Source organism: Haliotis cracherodii, unplaced genomic scaffold, assembly GCF_022045235.1.
Source record: "Haliotis cracherodii isolate W230 unplaced genomic scaffold, xgHalCrac1.p SCAF_2, whole genome shotgun sequence".
In the NCBI taxonomy this organism is placed as follows: Eukaryota; Metazoa; Mollusca; class Gastropoda; order Lepetellida; family Haliotidae; genus Haliotis; species Haliotis cracherodii.
The window spans coordinates 44,879,810-44,902,190 of NW_027266275.1; the positions used below are offsets into that span (position 1 = coordinate 44,879,810).

Here is a 22,381-nt window from a genome sequence, read left to right on the forward strand (position 1 = left end):
CACATGTTTATTGAGAAAGGATTAAGAGGTGGTATATCGATGGTAGCGAAAAGGTATTCTAAGGCTATTAATAAATTAGTGGAAGGATATGATCCGAGTAAACCTGATACGCACATATACTAGCCACATAAAGAAACTGTGCACGGAGAAAATATATTCTGGATTGAAATACAACAGAGCAAGAACAAAATGATGCAGACGCTGTAGCAGCTGAATGATCGGACCATAAGAAAATGTCAACGGGACCTGAACAACATCTGTTAAGATGACGTCAGAAGATCAAAATGGAGTAGGGGGTCATACAACAAAGTCACAAAGTCAATAACGGGTATGACCACCCTGTGCGTGAATCACAGCAGTGCATCGGAGACGCATGGAGTCCACCAAATGGGCATGGAAGGCCTGGGGAATGGCCTGCCATATCCTCCTCAAATCCTGTGCCAAGTCACGGACGTTATCTGGAGGATCTGGAAGACGACGCAGACGGCGCTCCATTTCATCCCACACATGCTCTATTGGGGAGAGATCTGGAGAAACTGCAGGCCATGGCAGTAACATGACATTGTTATGGTGAAGGAAATCTGTTGCGACCCTTGCCGTGTGAGGACGAGCATTGTCCTGTTGAAATGTCAATCCCAGGCCATGACGTTGCAGAAAAAGAATGACCACAGGCCTCAGAATCTGATCTCTGTAGCCAACCCCGGTGAGATTGCCCTGAACAACCACCAAAGGGGTTCGGTGCCGTGCTGTTATCCCACCCCAAATCATCACAGAGCCACCTTCGAAACGATTCCTCTCCACAATACAGTTGCATGCATAATGTTCTCCCAAATGCCGGTAGACACGTTGGCGCCCGTCACTGTGGGAAATGTTGAACCTCGATTCATCTGTAAAGACAACATTTCTCCACCATATTCGAGGTTGGTGAACATGATTTCGACACCATCTTAGACGGTTGACTCGATGACAGTGTGTCAGGATGGGACGTATGGCAGGGCGTCGTGGTCGAATCCCGTACTGACGTAAACGATTCCTGACAGTGTTGGGATGGATATGGTGCAGTCCAGGAATTGTCTGGGACGTCGTTACTGCCGTTTGGAACCTGTGTCGGAGATGTGTAACTCAAATCCATCTGTCCTGTCTTGGCGTCGTTACTCAGGGACGTCCTGAACATGGGTGGTCGGCAACGTCATTTGTGTTCTGATAACGCCTCACCAATGCCGATATCGTGTTGCGATGGCATTGGAAATGTGTTGCCACCTGTTGTTGCCTCATTCCTGCTCGGATCATTCCAATGGCTTCATGACGCTGTGCAGCTGTCAATCTTGGCATGATTTGCTTGTGATATGCTTGTGTCTGCGCCTGAGAAGTTTTGAATTTTTGAATGACCACAGATCATGCTTTCCAAAGTGACAGCGAATTTTGAGTTGCACATGCTGTGTACAGCTGCACAGGATGCACGTGCAGTAACACATTGCACGTCCATAGGCCCCCATCAATGACATCATATCGCATGGCACATGCATGAGCGTTTGAATGTCTCCAATAATTGCTGTGTTCAAACCTATATTTCATATATGGACGGTGTGCCCTTATATCTATATTTTCTCCGTGCACAGTTTCTTAATGTGGCTAATATATTATATCTTGAAGCCAACAATTTGTATGGATGGGCTATGAGTCAACCTTTACCCACAGGTGGTTTTGAGTGGGTTGATATTCATAATATCGATGTGATATCAATCCCCACAGATTCCGATAAAGGGTACATACTAGAAGTTGACTTGGAATATCCCAATTTGTTGCACAAAGACCATAACAGTTATCCGCTAGCTCCCGAAAGATTAATGGTTAATAAAGATTGGATGTCGGAATATCAACACTCCTTGATGGGTAATACTAGGTTAGCTAACGTAGAAAAACTCGTACTAAATTTGATGGATGAGACAAAATATATAGTTCACTACAGAAATCTCCAGTTATATCTATCGTAAGGTATGAAACTAAAGAAAATACACAGAGTTCTAAAGTTTGATCAAAGCCCTTGGATGAAGCCCTATATAAGGCTGAACACAGATTTAAGAAAAATGGCTACCAGCGATTTTGAAAAGAATCTATATAAGCTCATGTATAACTCAGTATTTGGTAAAACTATGGAGAATCTGAGGAAGCGTTTTGATGTTAAATTGGGCAGATCTAACGAGGAAGAAAGACTCAGAATTCTTATAGCCAGTCCGGCTTTTAACAGAAGCAAGACATTTGATAACGACTTAGCCGCACTACATATGCAGAAAAGTAATATAAAATTCACAGCCAGGTGTACGTTGATATGAGTATTCTTGACTTGTCAAAACACTTAATGTATGACTTTTATTACAACGAACTTAAGAAGCAATATGGTGATAGGTGCGAGGTGTTATATACCTACACAGATTCTTTGTTTGATGGAAATACAAACCGAGGATGTGTATAAAGATATGGCAGAAAAAATAGATATGTACGACACAAGCGATTACCCAAGAGATAATCCACTGCACAGCGTAGTAAATAAAAAGGTGTTAGGTAAGATGAAGGATGAATGTGCTGGGACCCCTATTGCGGAGTATGTTGGATTAAGACCTAAGATGTATTCTATAAAGAAGTCCGATAATGGGGAGATAAGAAAAGCTAAGGGTGTTAAGAAGTATGTGGTAAAAAAGCATATCAAACACGAACAGTATAAAGAAGCATTATTCAATGGTAGAACATTCAAACATGAGATGAACACTTTAAGAAGTGTCAATCACAGGATATATGGATTAAAAATGAACAAGACATCATTATGCCCCTTAGATACAAAGAGATGGATTGATAAGGATGGTATAACTACCTATGCTTATGGTTATGGTGGTAATACTGTATAGTTGGGAACTATGAGCACATCTTCTCGTACAAATGCCCTGCCCGGTCCATCTTTAAGATAATAAAGAATAGGCTCTCCTTCTTTCGTAACTAACATACTAATGTTATATATCTTAAGGGACCAAATCGGATCGGTTGCGCGACGTAGGCCTCCTTCGAGTTCACCGGGCTGGTATAAATATCTTACGCTTATTCTATCAGGAAGTTTTTGTTCTTTGCCTCTCCTCGGTGCTGAAGATTCGGAAGTCACAGATTTCATTTTAATCACATTGGATGGTTTCTTCCGATTAATCTCGTTACTTTATTATTCAGCGCTGATACAACAGCTGATAATCATGTCACCCATTCGGTTGATCTTAATCGTTCCGATTTCATTTCGATCCCATACTGATATCCAAACAAACCTTCCGCAAATGTCCGGTTAAATCATTCAACGATAGCTTGACTACGGTGGGCCTCTTTTTCACCGTGCCTGATTTCGACATCGTGCTTTGTTAACAGTTTAGTTACTGATCCAATAAACTCGCAATCAGGATCTACTTGAAATAACTTGGGCCATTTTAGTAGTCCGCGTTTATATATGCGGCTCAGTGCATTAGCTAATTCTGTTGAATCTTTCGAGGTTAATGGCTTAGCCTCTTTGTAGCGACTAGCCACATCCACAACTGTTAAAGCGTATTTATACGTTTTGCGTCTTACGTTATCATGGGGAAGAAACAAGAGGTCAGCCTGATGAACTTCATTCATTGTAAAAATATCTAACTTCTTCCTCGGGATATAACGTGGTGCCAGTAAGTATATTTGCCACATCACTTGTTTCTTTAACCAATCCTTGGCCACATCTTTAGATACCTTAGCCGCAGTGGCAATATCCTCGTGGGCTATAGTAAATTTTATCCATTATTAATTTATATTGATGATTCTTTTAATACGAATCATGACGATCGTTGAATTGCATCATCATTTTTGCATAAAAAATTCCTCCTGTAGCATCAGTATAGGTATATAAATCTGGCTCCAGTGGGGTTGCGGCAGAACCCCCATTACCTATACTCGTTAGGGTATCAACAGTTAAGCAATTAGGGGATCAACAGTTAAGAAAATATTCCAGCATTATCATGGCGTGGGACACATGCAATGTGCTTCTACCCATCTTACCTCACCATATCAGAAAATGTGAAAGAGGATGTGGAAATTCTTTTCAACCAATACATTTTTAGCCAACTCTGGTATGCTTACATTCAAATTATCTCCCTACCAGTCAAGTTCCCTTGAGCTCCTTATCATCCTGTCTTTAGCTATAATGGATGGCCTGAATATCATAGCTGCATCATCTGTCTCAGACCTGTAGACTTCAGAGAACTTTTTGTTTGCAGGGACACAGTCAGGAAGCCAGACAACCACAACAATACAGATAATGTTGTCCTTTTCCGTCATTTTAAATGAAGTACAGCTTTTAAACTGATTTGTCTTTAAATCAGGCTGAGGAGAAACCTAACTAGATTGTAAATGTGTCAAATCTATTCCCAAATGCAGTTTAATGACCTTTGGCTTATCTGACAGCATTGGAAAGGGTCATTTATTTGGCTGGTGACCCTATAGTTTTCACTGGATTGACTGTCTGCATGGTTTCAACTATCTATACATTTTTCTTATGATAAACAGCTTAATGTATATTTAAATTATGAAAAGACAAATCTTACTTATTTTTTTTAAATCAGTTCATTGAATGTAAAATTTAAAGATTATTGTGATGTATATATGTATTTTATATTCATCAGTAAATATTTCATTCAATAAACGTTTACTGCCAAAAATATTGAACAGGGAATTTTGGACAATGTTCAAAATATGAATGACACTTTTAACCAAAATGAGCATGGTAACCCATTTTTTGTATTTCAGTTGTGAACTCGTCATTCTGTCTATGCTGTTAATCTCAACAGTTACTTGTATTTAAAGAATGCATTTGTTCAACATTTGGTATCAAATATTTATCTTTCAGTTATTTAGGTAATCTAGATTGTTTCTATGAAACGAAAGAAAATACAATTACTTGAGCGAGAAAATAAAATTCAACAAACACTTTATACAAATATACTATACAACTTTATTTAACCTGCAACAGGTGCATGTTTACATGAAAAGCTAGTTGCACTAGACAAAACAAGGTTGGTGGTGAAAGATTGTGAGGACTAAGGGTTAGTCAGAAACAAATTTTTAAACTTATCCTATCTCACACTTTGCATTTCTCCCTTCTTCGATCCTTTGTGGGAACGTGCATGAATCATGTTTCCAGCGTCTGAAAATAAAAATAGCCCCCTAAAAATAGTTTCTTTGCGGCGAAAGTCAGTATGGCTCCTAAAACCCGTAAGAAGCAAACACGAACGTCAAGCTGGAAATCCAGGCAGGATACTATGCACAGTGAAGCAGCGAGTACGTGCGGGGATCCGGACGTTTCGGTTACAACAAACATGGCGCAACCGATGTCGAGATGCCTCGGTGAAGATGCGGTCCAGCGATCCCTCCAAGTTCAGTTGATAGTCGCCAGTATGATGTGTATCCACAAAGTTGGACTGCAGGACGTATCTGTGCGTACATCGAAGAAGTGTTCGAAATTAAGCCTACCATGGGATTGACACATGCTCAGTTCTAAACATGTTACACAGAAAACCTCCCATGCCGTAGTGGAAGGATGGACAGACAAAGGTCACGGATGTGTTGTCAGCCAGAGCTAGCATGCTAGCAAGATACAGTGCCCCCTAACACGACAGCAAACGAGTCACACAGTGACACAACACTTGCCCAGCTCGTTGATACCGTGAACAAGTTACAGCGAACTGTGGCCACGCTAAGCACTCAAATGGATGACAGGAGATGGCCTGCTACGGTGCCACACAATTCACATTTGCAGAAGAATTTTGCTGGGCCTGGTCAACCACATAACAATCTGCTTACTATCCATACGATGTCACAGCCATTCAACTTATGTACTGCCATATGGGAATCTAACAACGCAGGATCAGCTACTCCATGCGTGTCCACCAGTGAGCCTCAGCTACAGACGTTGCTCTTGTTTCTCTCTCTCCGGAAGAGCATTCAGGAAGGTAAGGATGTGAACCTGGCTTTGCTGCTCATTCCTGATGAAATAACTTCAAATGCTAGAACCATTCAGGTAGATACCATGAATATGCAGCTTAAAAGTCCTCATGACTGCAGACTGCAGATGCCCTTGACATTTGACATCACAGTGTTTGGGAAGTATAAAGCCATCATGTGTTTACGCTGGCCACAGAGACGAGCCAAACTTGATGATTATCAGCGCCTTATAGTTGATATGCACAACCAATATCAGAATCAACTCTTTTACCAGTACCACAAACGTTTCTCGGGTAAAGCTGCAGCTTATCTTGAGCAACATAACCGCACACTACCATGGGGAGAGATTGATGATACCATTTACAGAGACGTGTTTACAGGACGCAGAATCACTGCTTGCCAGTTGTGTGATGACATTGGTCATTCAACGCAGCTTTGTTCCATGGTAGATGCCAAGTCCGTCCCTCACCAACCAGCAGAGACTCTTAACCTTACTTCCACAACTAGAGACAGAGAATTCACCACAACACACAGAGGCATGGTTGGGGAAGGGAAGTTCTCATACACAAAAGTATCCCATTGTGCAACAACTTTAATGCTGAGAAATGTGTTCATGGAAATTGTAGATTTAGACATTTATGCTCTCTATGTCGGAAGCCACACCCTGCTTTCGAATGTTGTCATAACACAGGAGAGACTTGATTTCCAGCAGGCAAGTCGACACCTGTCCAGAACTCTTTATCTGCCAAAAAGCACCAACAGTGACTACATGCGACCCCTTCTCCTGTTGACGTGGATAAACTGACTCAACGGCTGTCTGATCACCCAAACCGTGCCTTTGTTCAGTCATTGCTGCATGGTTTTAAATTTGGTTTTGACACAGGCATTACATGTCCACCTACTCACACTACTGTCTGCAAGAATCTATCATCTGCTCGAAACAATCCTGAAACAATAGCCACCATTATACAAGATGAACTATACAAAGGCTATTTGATAGGTCCATTTACACAATCTCCATTCCCTCACCACAGGGTAAATCCAATCGGCATCGTGGAAGGGAAATATTCCAAAAAGAAGCGATTGATTGTTGACCTCTCGACCCCACATGATGATGTAGAAAACCCAACTCATTAATTGACAAAGAACAATTCTCCCTCACCTATGTGAAAGTGGCTGACACTATCCAACTTATCAAAGCCATGGGCCAACATGCTTACCTGTGTAAGGTTGACATAACAGCTGCATCCAAAATGCTTCTAATTCACCCTTTCTTATGGAACTTACATGGCATATCATGGGACAATCAGCTTTATTATTACACTCGCCTGGTCTTCGGATGCCGGTCCAGTCCAAAACCGTTTGATGGCCTGTCTGCAGCAGTGTGTTGGATTGCCAAATTGTGTATATGACATTGACAATGTATTGTGTCTTTTGGATGATTTTTGACTGTGGATAAGGACTTAGAACAAGGCATTAGCACCATGAACAAACTTCAATGCTTATTCTCGGAACTGAATATCCCCTTGTCCCCTCATAAAACAGTCGGACTGGTCACATGTTTGGAGTATCTGGGAAATATTTTGGACACTGATAGAATGGAAGCTTGTCTTCCCACTGAGAAAGTTGCAAGAATTGTCTCCATCATGGCAACTATTCAAGGTGCCAAGAAAGTCACAAAGCAGCTACTGCTCAGCATTATTGGTCATCTAAATTTTGCTATGTGGATCATTCCAGCGTGTAGGGCATTCATCAGTTACCTCCTACAACTGGCCCACTCTGTGAAACACCTACGTCATTGGGTCACTTTGAACAAACAATGTTGTCCAGATATGTGGATATGTGATATGTGGAAAACATTCTTATGCGATTGGAACTGCCGGTTGTTTTTCATGGAAGACCGAATCGCAGCCTCTCAATTTGACATGTACACAGATGCTGCTGCATCTGTTGGTTTTGGAGCTTACTTCCAGGGTGTCCATTGCCTTACTCAAATTTTACCATATCAATATGGCGGCTTCATGTGAAGCCCATTTCTGGTGTCCTCCGCCGTGATATTGCTGGAATATTGCTAAAAGCGGCGTAAAACCATACTCACTCACTCACTATGGCGGCTGCAATCTGGGGGAGGTTATGGACTAACAAAAGTATTAGATTTCATTGTGACAATATGGCTACTGTTGACATACTTTGCAAATGTCTTTCTAAATCTCCATTCATCATGTGTCTGATAAGGAAATTCGTATCAACAGCTGCCAAATAATTTTTTTTATTTAGTGCCCGACATATACCTGGCAGAGTTAACCATATTTGTGATGCCTTATCTCGCTTCCAGATGACCAAGTTCCGGCAACTAGCTCCCAATGCCGAACCTGCACCAGAAACATGCCTCCGTCTGTGTCAGCTCACCTTACAACCAGTCCAGACTTAAATGATTTGTGGTCGCAAGCTGTGTCAAAAGCCACGAGGGCTGTATACAGAGGAGGGGTTCAAGCCTTTTTAACCTTAATGGCTTTGTGCGGGTTTGTGTGGCAGCCCTGTGTATTACCTCCATTGTCGGAAGATTCATTGCTACTGTTTGTAGCCAACTGCCATCATCGACGGTAAACAACTATAGTCTGGAAGTTGATTTAAGGTAACGACGTTTACTACAATATCTGAAAAACTATTGGACCTACTCCAGTCAAAGTTGGTATGAGATTATTGAACAGTCATACATAACTGGATATTACATTTAAAGACAATCAGTGCATGAATAAAAAATCTGTCAATTTAGCTATCACTATATTTCATCAACAGCCAGACCTGTTTGTCAAGGGTGGAATGAGCATTCATTGTAACAGCCATCTGCATAATGCTACCCCTGCATCACAGAGCCATATGACACAGTTGAACTAATCAACTCAACTCAAAAGATTGCACGGGAATCACGCACGCATGAATACGGTGTTAGCATTAGATTTCATCATGTCTCAGCGCAAGCATCTTTCCGCTGATGTGAAAGGTTTCGTTGTTAAAATATTTGAATACTTTAAGGCTGAAAGTGAAAGACGTTCGCCCTTCTTTGACATTTCAAAGTACATGAAAAGAACAATTCATGCGTTACAGCTTCCCAAACAAACCATAGTTAAGATTTTGAACTTTCATAAAAACACATGCTCCCCTGCACATCCCTTAGGGGGCATCTCAAAACAGGATAGGAAATTAAAGTTAGATTCCTTTGATAAGAAAGTTGTCAGGACCCTGATTCGGCTGTTAACACGAGAAAATGAATTTATTTCAACACGAAAACTAAAACAAATTCTCCTTACAGAGCATGAATTACAAAAAGGATATCAGTACAAAAAGATGAAAGGGTCGAAACTAGCAATGTGTGAACGACCAGATAACATTCGTTTGCGTATCAATTATTTGCCCACTATTACAAAGAAACGAGAAGAAGGCTATGAACCTGTCTATTTGGACGAAACCTGGGTTAAAGCCTGCCACACAGGGGCTTACCAATGGTCTCACCCAGGTACCAGAGAGCCACAGCGCAAGATCCCCCCTGGTAAAAGGGAGCGCCTGATTGTCCTCCATGCAGGCTCTCACAGAGGTTTCCTCCCTGGGTGTGATCTAGTGTTCAGATCCAGATCTACAGATGGCAGAGACTACCATACTGAGATATTAACCGTTGTCCAACCTCAAATTCCACCAATGAGGAGATATGTCAGTGGTTGGACAACAATCGCATCGCTTCCCCGAATTTGGACTGTGACGTTTCTACTCAGAAACGCTCAACCTGGTCTAACGTGGTTGAAGATCGGGACCTAATGCACTTGGATGCCACAGTCCGACGTACCCTCCCACTCATGTCTACGATTTTTGACGAGCTCTCTGTCTCTCTCTCTCCACTCCCTCCTGAGAAGAGGCCTACACTTGGGGATTAATCAATGACACACATGACACATGACAAGCTTACGCAGATCTTGGACCTCCTCTCTCACCCAGCCGGCTCCATGACGGCTCTTTGTCTCTGTGGTGTGCTGCAACATTCTTCCTGGGACGACCAATTCAAGGCCAAACTGTTTCAGCAACCCTGGTCTTCCCGCTCCTTATTTGCTGACGCGATACAACAGGTTGCACAGGACGTGCAGAGAGATTCTTGCCTTCAGCCTTCACTGTGGACCTTCTAAGTCTCCAGAAAAGACAATTGGAAGATCAAGAGAAAAATTATCGCCAATATCCCCGATTGAAGCGAGCTTATTTCCTCCCAGCCTAATCCCTCTCGAGGGAGTGGCAGAGCCCGAAGTAGTCAAGAAGGGCTCTATTGGTCTCCTCTACCGGACCCAAAGGCGCCGAGGGGGAGCTTCATCAGGAACTTGACTCATTTTCAAATCGGCGTGACTGGGAACTTCCACCCCCAGCTGTTCCCATTACACCCACACCTGTAGACGGAAGACGCGGGATCTTTGCAAGCAATTGGACCATGCTCGCAGACCCCTTCGTGATGCAGCTACTTCAACAAGGGTATCGATTACCAATGATCGCACCGCCACCTACTACGCTCAATCCCCGGTATCCGGCCAGGCAGCTACCAAAGCTGATCGACACTGTAGGTACATAACTAGTAAAAAATCGAATGTCGCTGCACACTTCCTGAGACCCCCGGGTTTTATATTTACCCAATTTTCTTGTCCTCAAAACTAACAGTTTAAAACTACGGCTCAACATGAAGACTTTCAACGCTACATACTTCGAAACCCCGCCACATTTTGGCATGACGTCGATCACGCTGCTTCGTACGCTCATTCATTACGGGGTTTATATGGTCAGTCTTGATCTAAGATAAGATCTATCTGCACGTTCCCATCCATTGTGAGCAACGTCACTTACGCACGTTCGTATTTCAAGACCGCTATTTACAATGGAAGGCCCTCCTGTTTGGAATTTCTTCGGCCCCGTGGCTTTTTACGCGTCTGACCCGATCAAACGCGAAGTTCCTACATCCTCGCAGGATCGTGTTCGATTCTTATCTAGATGCAGATTCCGATTTCCTCCGTCTACAACTAGCCTTCACAATGCATCTTCTCAGACAACTCGGCTAGCTAATCAACAAACAAAAGTCGGAACTCATTCCCACCCAACGTCTCCAATTCATAGGAGCACTGTTTGTTCCCTGTGACCGATGGGTGAAGATTCAATGTCTAGTACTGTTAGCACTCAAACAGCCGCTCAACTGCGCCAATGGCAACAACTCCTGGGCCTCCTAAAATTGGCGCAGGCACATACTGTACGGGGTCGACTTCATTTGCGACCTCTAAAATGTTTTCTCGCAACGATCAACGATTGTCACAAGCTGATCTCTCTACCGCCTCTCCACCCTCATCTTCAATGGTGGCTAGTCATGTCAAACGTTTGCAACGGGGTCTCCTTGATGCCATTTGTTCCGTCCCTCCATCTGTTTGTCAATGCTTCAACCGTCGGTTGGGGATCACATTTTCAAGATTTGCAAGAAGCAGGGTGCAACACATCAACAATTTCGAGTTCAAGGCAGCCATTCTCACGATTTCGCATTGGTCGGACCTCCTCTGGTCCTCCTCACTCATGGTTCAGTCCGAAATGTGGCAGTAGTCTGGTCCATCAACAGGATGGGATCCACAAAGTTAATGTCCCTACTCTCACTTGCTCTTTCTTCTCATCAACTCCCTCAACATACATGTCCGTGCTTGGCACATTCTGGGGATATCCAACATCATAGCAGAATCCCTGTCCAAACCAGACACACCATCACCAACCGAGTCGTCTCTTTATCCACAATCATTCCAATGGATTTTCCAACTTTATTGGAGCCCTGGAAGTAGACCTCTTCACCACCCGCTTCATCGTTCAACTATTCCGATTTGTATCTCACATCCCAAGCAAATCCGTTAGCGATCTCGTTGGAAGGTCTCAATGTCTACGCCTTTCCCCTGACAGGGCTCCTTCCCTGGGTCCTGCAAAAGGTAGCAGCCACCAATTGCCTCTCTCTGATTTTGGTCACACCCTATTGGCCAACACACAACTGGTTCCCCACAATGCTTAGGCTTGCCAACGAACAATTTCATCCTCTTCCGCTCTGCGACGACCTCCTCCTTCAACCTCACTTCCGATGTCGCCATCAGTCTCTGACAATGCTCCGTGTTTGCGTTTGGCACATCTGCAGAAGTCCCTCATAGCAAAAGGTTACTCCCAGCAGATAGCAAAGACCATTACTGATGCCCATCGTGCCTCCACCAGGCGCCTTTATGACCACAAGTGGACGGCTTTTGAGACTTAGTGTCACGCTCATGATATTTGGACTCCTACCTCGGTTTTGCCTGAACACATTGCCGATTATTAACATCACCTGTGTTCGACTCCGAAACTTCGGGGATCCACGTCGGCAACCTACCTCGCAGCTATTAACTCCGTCATTGCTACCACTTCCGGTGTAAAGGTTTCCACAGTTACGGAGCTACTATCACTCATCCGTTCCTACAAATTAGCCGACCAAGCTGCTCGTTTTCAGCCTCCTTCGTGGGACCTTAACATTATTCTTCAACACCTGGTTTCCGGCGATTACGAACCACTGACGGAGAAGGACATTTCGAGACAGTTACTCTGAAGACCATCTTTTTGTTGGCTTTGGCCACCGCTGCTCGGGTTAGCGAAATTCATGCTTTGGATATCACTAGGGTACAGTTTGACAGATCTGGAAGTGGCAAAGCGTTCCTGGTGCTTCATTTGGATTTTGTGGCAAAGAACCAACTTCCAGGACAAACCAGACCAGCCATTTACGATTCCCCCGACTCTCGGCAATTCTGGGATCGAACGACCAAGAAGAAGTCTCCTTGTGTCCGGTTCGGGCACTTCAAATATATCTCGATGCGTCTCACCTCCACATTTGTTTTGTTTGAATAAAGTATCAGGATCATTAACACCGGTTGATGTGTGTTTTTTTCCCGCTCACAAGACCGTTTTCACATTTCTAAAAGAAATTCGAAATTACACTGTCTAGAGCCAGCTTCCCTGAGCATCTATCACGGTTGTAGTCTATACAGGCTAGGGTATCTGCAGCCCACCATCCAACTGTGGGATAAAATGCAAAGTGTGAGATAGGATAAGTTTAAACATTTGGAAATTTTAGTAAAAATTGTATATGTATATACTTATCCTATCTCAAACGCAATAGGCCCACCCGACCATCCCCGCATCTCATTTACTCTAGCCTTATGAGCTCTGCGAAAGAGAATGAACAGGTAGAGGCGCACATGTTGTCAGTTCAAACGTACACGAGAGGAACGTGATTGACCTAGCTTTTGGACGTAAACATGGAGATGCAGGGGTTCAAGCACATTCCCACATAGGATCGAAGAAGGGATAAAATGCAAAGTAAGAGATAGGATAAGTATATAAGTATACAATTTACATTAAACTTTCCAAATTTGATTTTTGGGGACATGCACTTGGTGAGTTATCTCTAAGGTAGGTCATTACTATAGCCTGCCAACTCCTTCTGTGTTTATTCTTACAAATTATCAAAAAGGTATGACCTTTCACACTTCTTTCTGCATAGAAATATATTTTAAGCTTGCATTGAATCCATAATAATGTAGATCGCTTTCGTGATTAGCAACATTTCTGACATGAAATCTTTTGGGTTTTTTTGGGTTTTTCCGAAGGGTCTATTTGAATCGCACAGTTTCACAAAATGAAATGTCAATGTTTAAACGTAAAGCAGATTATTTGTTTGAAAAATATCTATGGCATAGAATGACGCTATCTTTGATGAAGGTAAAAAATACTTACAACATGTATCGAGCTATCTTAGATTTACAACATTCTTACAATAGCTAGGGTTAGAACAGTTTTCGAAAATAGGCTACGACATTTAGTCAATTTCGAGGCTACGACAGTCTTAAGATTTCCTTTCGATAACTTTCTAATAATTTTAGGACTCGGATTGTATAAATAATCTAGCCCCAGGTCATAGCCTGATAAAGAACTTTGCTTCTCGAAATACTTGGGACTGATATAAATGGTCAAGTAAAGTGAAGAAACTGATTGCAATTTTCTTGCAAATGTCAGTTTTCCTAGATACAATTATTCAAATTCTAGGAGAGTAGACCCGTGAAGATCAGGGGTAGAATATATCTTCAGCAACCCATGCTTGGCGTAAAAGGCGAATATGCTTGTTGTAAGAGGTGACTAACGAGATCGGTTGGTCAGGCTGGCTGACTTGGTTGAAGCATGTCATTGATCCCAATTGCGTGAATTGATGTTCATGATATCAATCACTGGATTGTCTGGTCCAGACTTGATTATTTACAAACCGCTGTCATATAGCTGGAATATTGCTGAGTGTGGCGTAAAACAACAAACAAACATACAAATCTAGGAGAGTAAATTTCTTAAAATTCATGGAAAATGTTTAACAGTCTAATGCTTTCTGATATGACATCCCAACATTCTGGCTTGTTGCAATGTGTCATCTTTATCATTGTCATCTTCGTGATAGGAGTTTTGCAGAAAAGTTGCTGATTTGTCGACAAAAGTAACAACATTTCCTCTTCCTTCAACTTCTGCGATAGTCACCTTTGCACCAAAGTGTTCCAGAAGACAGCGCTGCAGATGTTTGATGTTGTATGGTTTCACGTCTTTGTCAAGATAAGATGCCAGTCTGCTCTGCATATCATGTATAGTGAATGGACTGTTTTGAAGGATAACCACCTGCATAATACTGAGAAAGCAATACTGTTGGCTGAATCCTCTTTTTTTGGTTCTGGTGTCACTTTTACCACGTGCTGACAAACAAACAAACAAACACAAGTGTTTCCCACCGTGCCTACTCTGATTCGTTGTCTCAGTGTGGACAAGTTTATCTCATATCACAGGTGAAACAGGTAACAGTCATGTTCACTCATGCATCACTTTCTGAGCATCAGACTGTATCATGTCATGATTTTACTGTAGGCACAATGGGACTGTAGGCACATTTGGAAGACACTGTCCTCGGCCCTATTCTACACAATAAGTGCCTGTCAAGGATTATTTCCTTGAGTAAACAACTGAAGGAATCTTCAGTGAACCTTCAAATGGATGAGCAGACAGAAATAAGATGTAATGTTTTTAAAAATCCTAAACATAAGCAGAAAGGCTGGATGTCAGCCAGATCGCATCTTCCCGAGGCAAGAGAGTTAATTCACTATAAAAGTTCAGTTTCCACCCTTGCCGAACTAGGCTGGTATTGTGGAGTTTGAGTTTGGCTGGACCAACGAGTCTATGCATAGTCCAAAATCGCTCACCGAAATCGAAATCCGGGTCGTAAACAGTCATGAGTTCGGTTGATTGCAGGATTTGCACAGCATGTCCACAGCCAACTCGTCAACAGATATTTTCCAAATCTTTTCAAGTTTTTAATAAAGGTGCTCACGTGATTTGATGCACTTCACGATGTAAGACCCGTTTTATCACAATATAGATCTTGATTGTCGATCAGATCGTCTTGACTGGGCGCCGCCATTTTGTTCGAAGCAAATGCAAGTGATACGAGAGGTGGAATCTGATTGGTCCACAGGAGAGGCATAGAAGGAAGATAACTCATAACAGCCGCTGGTGGCGCTGTTGTGATAACTATTAATATTGCAAGCAACTATTGCGACAAATATCAATAGCTTTCAGTGTGTCATTTTAGTTTGATGTTAGAGTTAAGTTAAACCTTGGAACTGAAGTTTCATTTGAATGTGATAACCATAACTACAAATAAAAAGTAAAGTTTTAGATATGACTGACTTTATTTTTCTTTACCCTAATAATTTACGAAAAAGAAACTTCCACATTCCTGTGTGTAAATTACTACAATCGAAACTGTTGATATGCCTAACTGAAGTCGATACTATTGAAACTGATTTAACACTAGATTTATTGACTTTAAGCGCTTACCAATAGCAATATATCAATATTTCTATTTATCGTGACACCCCTACTTGTAAGAAGTCTTGCTGATGAAGAAGTTGTTCCAACTGGTTGTATGGCTAACCCTACCAACAGCTCCCACGTGACCCCGGATGTAACATTACTGCTGTCAGGCGTAGAGACAAGACCTCTTTTTGTGTCGCAGCATTAGCCTATTAAATCCTTTGAGTAAATTAATATTTATCATCTGGTGTGGAGTTTACCACAGTAACTATCAGGTGTATTGTTCAAATCGGCCATCTTATATTCACCTCGTGGTAACGTATTGTCGTGACATGCATTCTGTATTCATTGTATTGCTTGGTATTGCAATATATTGTCGTACCTTAGCGGTATTATTGTTATTTGACTGGTGATTTTTGTGTTGTTTGCATAAACTTGTTATTCATAAACCCACAAGACTGGGATAATGATTATAACATACATAATCAGGTGGGAACGTGTTTTGATTACAGGAATTAATCAGGGTGGGACCCTACTCTTTATGTCTCAATTGCACCATCATCTGCGCCCAGACTGATAGGTGCTCCTATCTCCAAATAACAGGTTTCAAGGAAAAGGCAGACCCAGCAGACTCTTTATTAAGAATGTCCGACTCATCTGAACCCACCACCCCACCACCTGCTACTACCTCCTTCCTCGGCATTTACCACCATGCCTGTATGTTCGGCAGGGGTGATCGATAACCTCCCAACTGACTCAAATTCATCCTGGCACCGTTGATACGCTGTCATCCATGCTTTCATTGTTAAATTACACGTCCTCATCATCAACAGCGACGCCTGGTGTGGCGCTCACTAACTTGAGTTCCTCTCTACCGGAGCTGTACCAGGTCTCCACAGCGCCAGATACGCTGACACTTTAGGAGTCTCCGGTATTCGGACAGTATCTCGGCGCCTCTCCAGCCACCTCAGATGCCTTACATGGATGTGTCTTGGTTCCAACAGACTGGACGCAGTGTGGTCTTATCCTACTTCGGTACCACCTGACCCAATGTTCAAGGACTCACCTCCGCAATGAGGACCTCCACTGCATGACCAGCTCTAACAAGTACAACCATATGTGTCCCCGACAATCGTCTGGTCTACGGGTTAACTACGGGTTTTAGTTGTAGCTACTGCTGTTATAGTTATCTATCCCATAAGCAGTTATCTCCCTTTGGTCATACTGTACTGCATGAGATGTGAATTTCCCTTGAACTGTAATTATACACTTCTTCTCCATTGTTTTCTTTTGTTCCATTTTAACATGTCCGGTTTAAAATATTGCTTACCGGACATTTAACTTTTTCTGTCTGGACATTTTAAAAAATATTGTCCTGACATTCTTAAATTTTAACCGGACATTATCAACTGTCAGGACTGAGCAGTTTCTGAGCAGTTGTAACACAATGAAGATTATCTACACTGACAAGCTTTGTTTGTTTTGATTGCTGTAAATACATCAAACCTATATGATAGTCCAAGCGGTCAATCACTGTAATAGGCAATAAACTGAGTTGACACTGATTGGAGACACTGAGTCGAGGATTAATTACTGAGAACATCTTGTTGATTTGAGTGAAAGGTGTTTACAACTCTGTACAAATACCTTGCATCCTGGATGTACCCCTAAAGCCCCCTCTTGGGTTGCACAGACCACCCTCGCCCCTTTCGGAAACACATTAAATGGCCTGGCCGGGCCCGTGTGCGAAATACGCGTCAGTCGGAAAGCGCACGTTAAATCTCCAAAGTAAGTAAGTAAGTAAGTAATGTACCTCATTATCCTCACAAAGCTACGATACGAAACTGCACCCACCTCACACACACAAGCAGCCACTCAACCAACCACGACCCCTCCCACATCTCACATAGCCAAAACATCAACCCCCGCATGCAAAACAAACCACAAAACGACCGCCACAACACGACCCTCATCACGACAAAAGAAGTCACCGAATAAAATTGAAACTAAAAACTAAATCAACAATCACCCGAACCCAATAATGGAATGACTAAATATTTTTCAGTGGAATGCCAACGGACTCACCTCCCACGGCCATGAACTAAAAACTAAATTTACACTAAATAAAGGCCCTCACATTGCTTGTATCCAGGAAACCAAATTCTCAAAAAAATCCAAATTTACACTACCTAACTACAACTCAGTTAGAACTGACAGAGCAAAACCCAAAACAAGAAGAGCCGCAGGAGGACTAATCATATTTATCAGGGAAGATATAAATTACAAAGAAATAAAAATAGACACACCAAACGTAGAAGCCAATGGCATTAAAATCACAAGAAAAAATCGAAACATAAACATAATAAATATTTACCACTGGGCGGAACAAAATGTCCAACCTGAGGATCTTAACAAACTACTCCAAATAAGCAATAAATCTACTATATTCCTAGGAGACTTTAACGCTCACCATCCTACATGGAGCATAGATGATAAAATAGATAATCATGGCAAATTAATCTCCGAATGGATAGAAATAAACGATCTAGTACTCCTAAATAGCAACCAACCCACGAGGTACGATAAGATAAACCAAAAAATGTTGGCTATTGACCTAACCATATGCACCGCAGATCTAGCTCAAAGTACTCAATGAGAAGAGCACGACGTCCCGCTAGGTAGTGACCACTTCCCCATAAACATAACTATAGGAAATACAAACGTACCAATCCAAACAGAAAACCAAGAACCAAAATTCCATTACAATAAAGCTAACTGGGACCAATTCCAAGATACCTGCAACGAAGCTAACTTAAACGAAATAGAAAATAATGATCCAGAAACCTATTGTAAAAACCTAACAGACTATATAATAAACGCAGCCAAAACCTCCATCCCCTTCAAAACATCTAAGACAGGCAAACCGACCGAACCATGGTGAAATGAGGAAATAGAACAGACTAGACGAAAAAGTAAATCAGCCTTCAATAAAGCAAAACGCGACTACAAACATCTAAACATAGCCCACGAACTAAACCACCAGGTTAAAAAACTAGTCCAATTAGCCAAAAATAGAGACTGGAAAAAATTCTGCGAAGATATAAATAACCCGTACAGATGCCAAAACGGTCTGGCGCAAAATCCACGCCATTAGAGGCTTAAAACGACATAAAAAAAACATCCAGCATTAACAACTCAACCAACCCCGCCCAAAAAGCAAATAATCTCGCCAACCACTTTTTGGCCGTTAGCAGTAACACCAACTTCAGCCAAAAATTCCAAGACAAACTTAAAACAGAAAACAAACCCACAAAAGAACCAAACAATAACAATCTGGAAATAAACCAACCCTACACAATGGAGGAGCTCCTCTACGTAATCCAAAACAGGAAAAAGGGCACAGCCCCAGGATTAGACCTAACTTCTTACCAAATAATTAAAAAACTCCCCCTAAAACTACTCCAGGCACTACTCAAACTATACAATCTCATCTACCTAAACGAACAGGTTCCTACTCCCTGGAAACAGGCCCTAGTCATACCAATCCCTAAACCTAATAAACCAGCTAATCAAGCTAACTCATATAGACCAATATCCCTAACTTCAAACTTATGTAAAGTAATGGAATCAATGGCTAAAAATAAGATTACAACACTACCTAACCCAAAATAACATCATAAACCCAGATCAAAGCGGTTTTACTCCTGGTCGCTCAACCCTAGATAACCTCGCCCCACTAGAGCAAGATATTAAGACAGGACAACTAAATAAACAATATACCACAGGTATGTTCTTAGACTTCTCTAAAGCTTTCGACATGGTATGGCACGACGGGCTAATACAAAAACTTTAAAAAATAGGACTCAAAGGTCAGATAATAAACTACATCCAGGACTTCCTAAACAATCGTAAAATAACCATGGGTATAGACCAAACACTATCGGACCAATGTCCCCTAGAAAATGGCACTCCCCAGGGCGGTATCCTCAGCCCTACCCTCTTCAATATAATGATAAACGATCTATTCGAGGGCCTATCCCCTAAAGTAAACACATCAAAGTTCGTGGATGATGGAGCCCTCTGGATCCGCACTAAAAGCATTAAAATGGCCCAAAATTTACTCCAAAAATCTCTTGATAAAATACAACAATGGGCTAACAAATGGGGCTTCTCCCTTAACTCAGAAAAAACAACAGGAATAGTATTCAAACATAAAAACATGAAACCCGCCTCTCCAATCCTCCAGCTAAACAACCAAACAATCAAATTTTAAAAACAAACCAAATTCTTAGGACTTGTTTTCAATGAACATCTCACCTGGGATGCTCACATACAAAACCTAACAACTTACACGGAGATCCGACCTCCAAACACACAGGTGTCGGAGTCCATACCACACAACCAACTAAAACCACACAATCCTTCCGACTCCCAAACAACCAATCAATATTCACGGCAGAACTAATGGGCATGGCCTCAGCCCTCCATAGTCAAGAATCCAAAAACCACAAAATAATCCTAATACTTACCGACTCCCTAGTGGACTGCAAGCCCTCCAAAACAAAAATACCAAAAACCGACCTAAATTAATAAATCAAATACTTAAAAGCTCCAACGACCTAACTAAGGCAGGCAAACAAATAACCTTCTTGTGGATACCTGCCCACGTAGGAATATACGGTAATGAAAACGCCAATAAGGCAGCCAAACTATCCCTCAAAATCCCAGAAATAAGCTTAAACCTACCCATCTCAAAATCAGAAATTAAAAGCGTAAACAAGCAAAAAATCACCAAAAAATGGCATAACCTATATCAAAACTCAAATAGCCAAATCAAAAAAGTACTTAGCAAACCACTAACCAAACCAAAAATTCTCCATCCATCAAAAAAAATCGACAGAGTAATCACTAAACTCCAAACAGGACACACCAACCTAAATAACCACCTAAATTTTTTTTAAAAAACACACTACAGGTAACTGCCCACACTGCAAACAACCAGAAACCCCAGAACACGCACTCATCCACTGCACACATTACCTAACACATCGAACCGCATTACAAACCACCCTCAATCTAAACAAGGCTCTCACTCTAGAAGCAATACTAAACCCACAAAATAAACTAGAAAACTTCAAGGCCTTAGGCGTATTCTTAATCAAAACGGAACTAATAAAACGCATCTAATAACATAATAACCTACCAAATCAAAATCACATAAACAAACAAACATCCACCATACCCAGCTCCCTTAGTTCTCCTCCCCAACCCCATCGGCATCTATTCCAAATCTCAAAATTCCCAAATTCGATATAAGCAACCCCTGAAGCCCCCTCTTGGGTTGCACACACCACTTTCGACCCTTTCGGAAACACATTAAATGGCCTGGCCGGGCTCGTGTGCGAAATACGCATCAGTCTGAAAGCGCACGTTAAATCTCCAAAGTAAGTAAGTAAGTAAGTAAGTAAGTACGATACGTAACCTCAGACAAGAAGCAAAAGCGTGTCGACAGCCAGTCGACCGATGCAGATCAGTCGAGCGGATCTGCCAAACCATCAAAGTCTGGATGATCATTTTGTAAGTCGTGGTTAACAACTTTCACTTGGTTGACATACAATGAGGATTTGCAGATTTTGTTGTTTTCAGTAGCTAGTCGTATACTCGGACCCCATGGTACCGCGGCATTCATCGTATTGCGGCATTTGTGATTTCCGGTAGTTCACGCGGGACACGCCTCTTAGCAGCTGTCTATTAATGCTAATCAGTAACCAGGAAGTGCACACTTCGTAACGATTTCAATTTCCTGGTAAATAAGGAGTTATTAATGCGTTGATATATATTTCTGGCATCTTTTATATTGTTGCCTTACCCCGATCTATCAATGGCCAACGGTATAACCCGCAGATCCCCAAGTAAACTTAATTGGTACGTTTGGCATTGTGTGTAAAAAATACTTTCAACCATGCAAATATTTATATTGTACTTTTCTGCATTGTGTTCATTGAAAAGAATTACACTGTATGTATTACACTAATGAATATAAATGACTAGAAGGTTACATGCTGCAAGCATTGGCTCGTTACGTCAGTATTAGATTTAAACCCTGTTTAATTCGTTTACTGCAATGATACCTGGACATCACCACATGACTCTTCACCTCCCTGCCGACAGGAATGGTCTCTCAATACCGAACATCACCATATCTAGGATTTTACTAGAATCTGCAAAGTTGCTATGTTGACTTTACTTGCCCTTAAAGATAAATTTTCTCCCAAGATCATGCCATATATAATAATGTTTCTGATAACTCAAAGAAGTTTCATTATTTGTACGATACTTATGCATCTCTGTGCACTGAACCAACTTGTGTGTCTTTATAAGATGTTTATAAGAGTAAGCAAGCACCCATGTAATAAAACATTTGAATGGCTGAATTTGAGGGCCAATGTCACCTAACCATACG

The 22,381-nt window shown here is 41.8% G+C and overlaps 1 protein-coding gene across 3 annotated transcripts in view; it reads left to right on the forward strand.

Annotated features, from left to right (window-relative positions):
• LOC139469159 (nucleolin-like) overlaps positions 1–22,381 on the forward strand; it is a 374,233-nt gene that overhangs the window by 95,133 nt on the left and 256,719 nt on the right. The window lies entirely within an intron of this gene.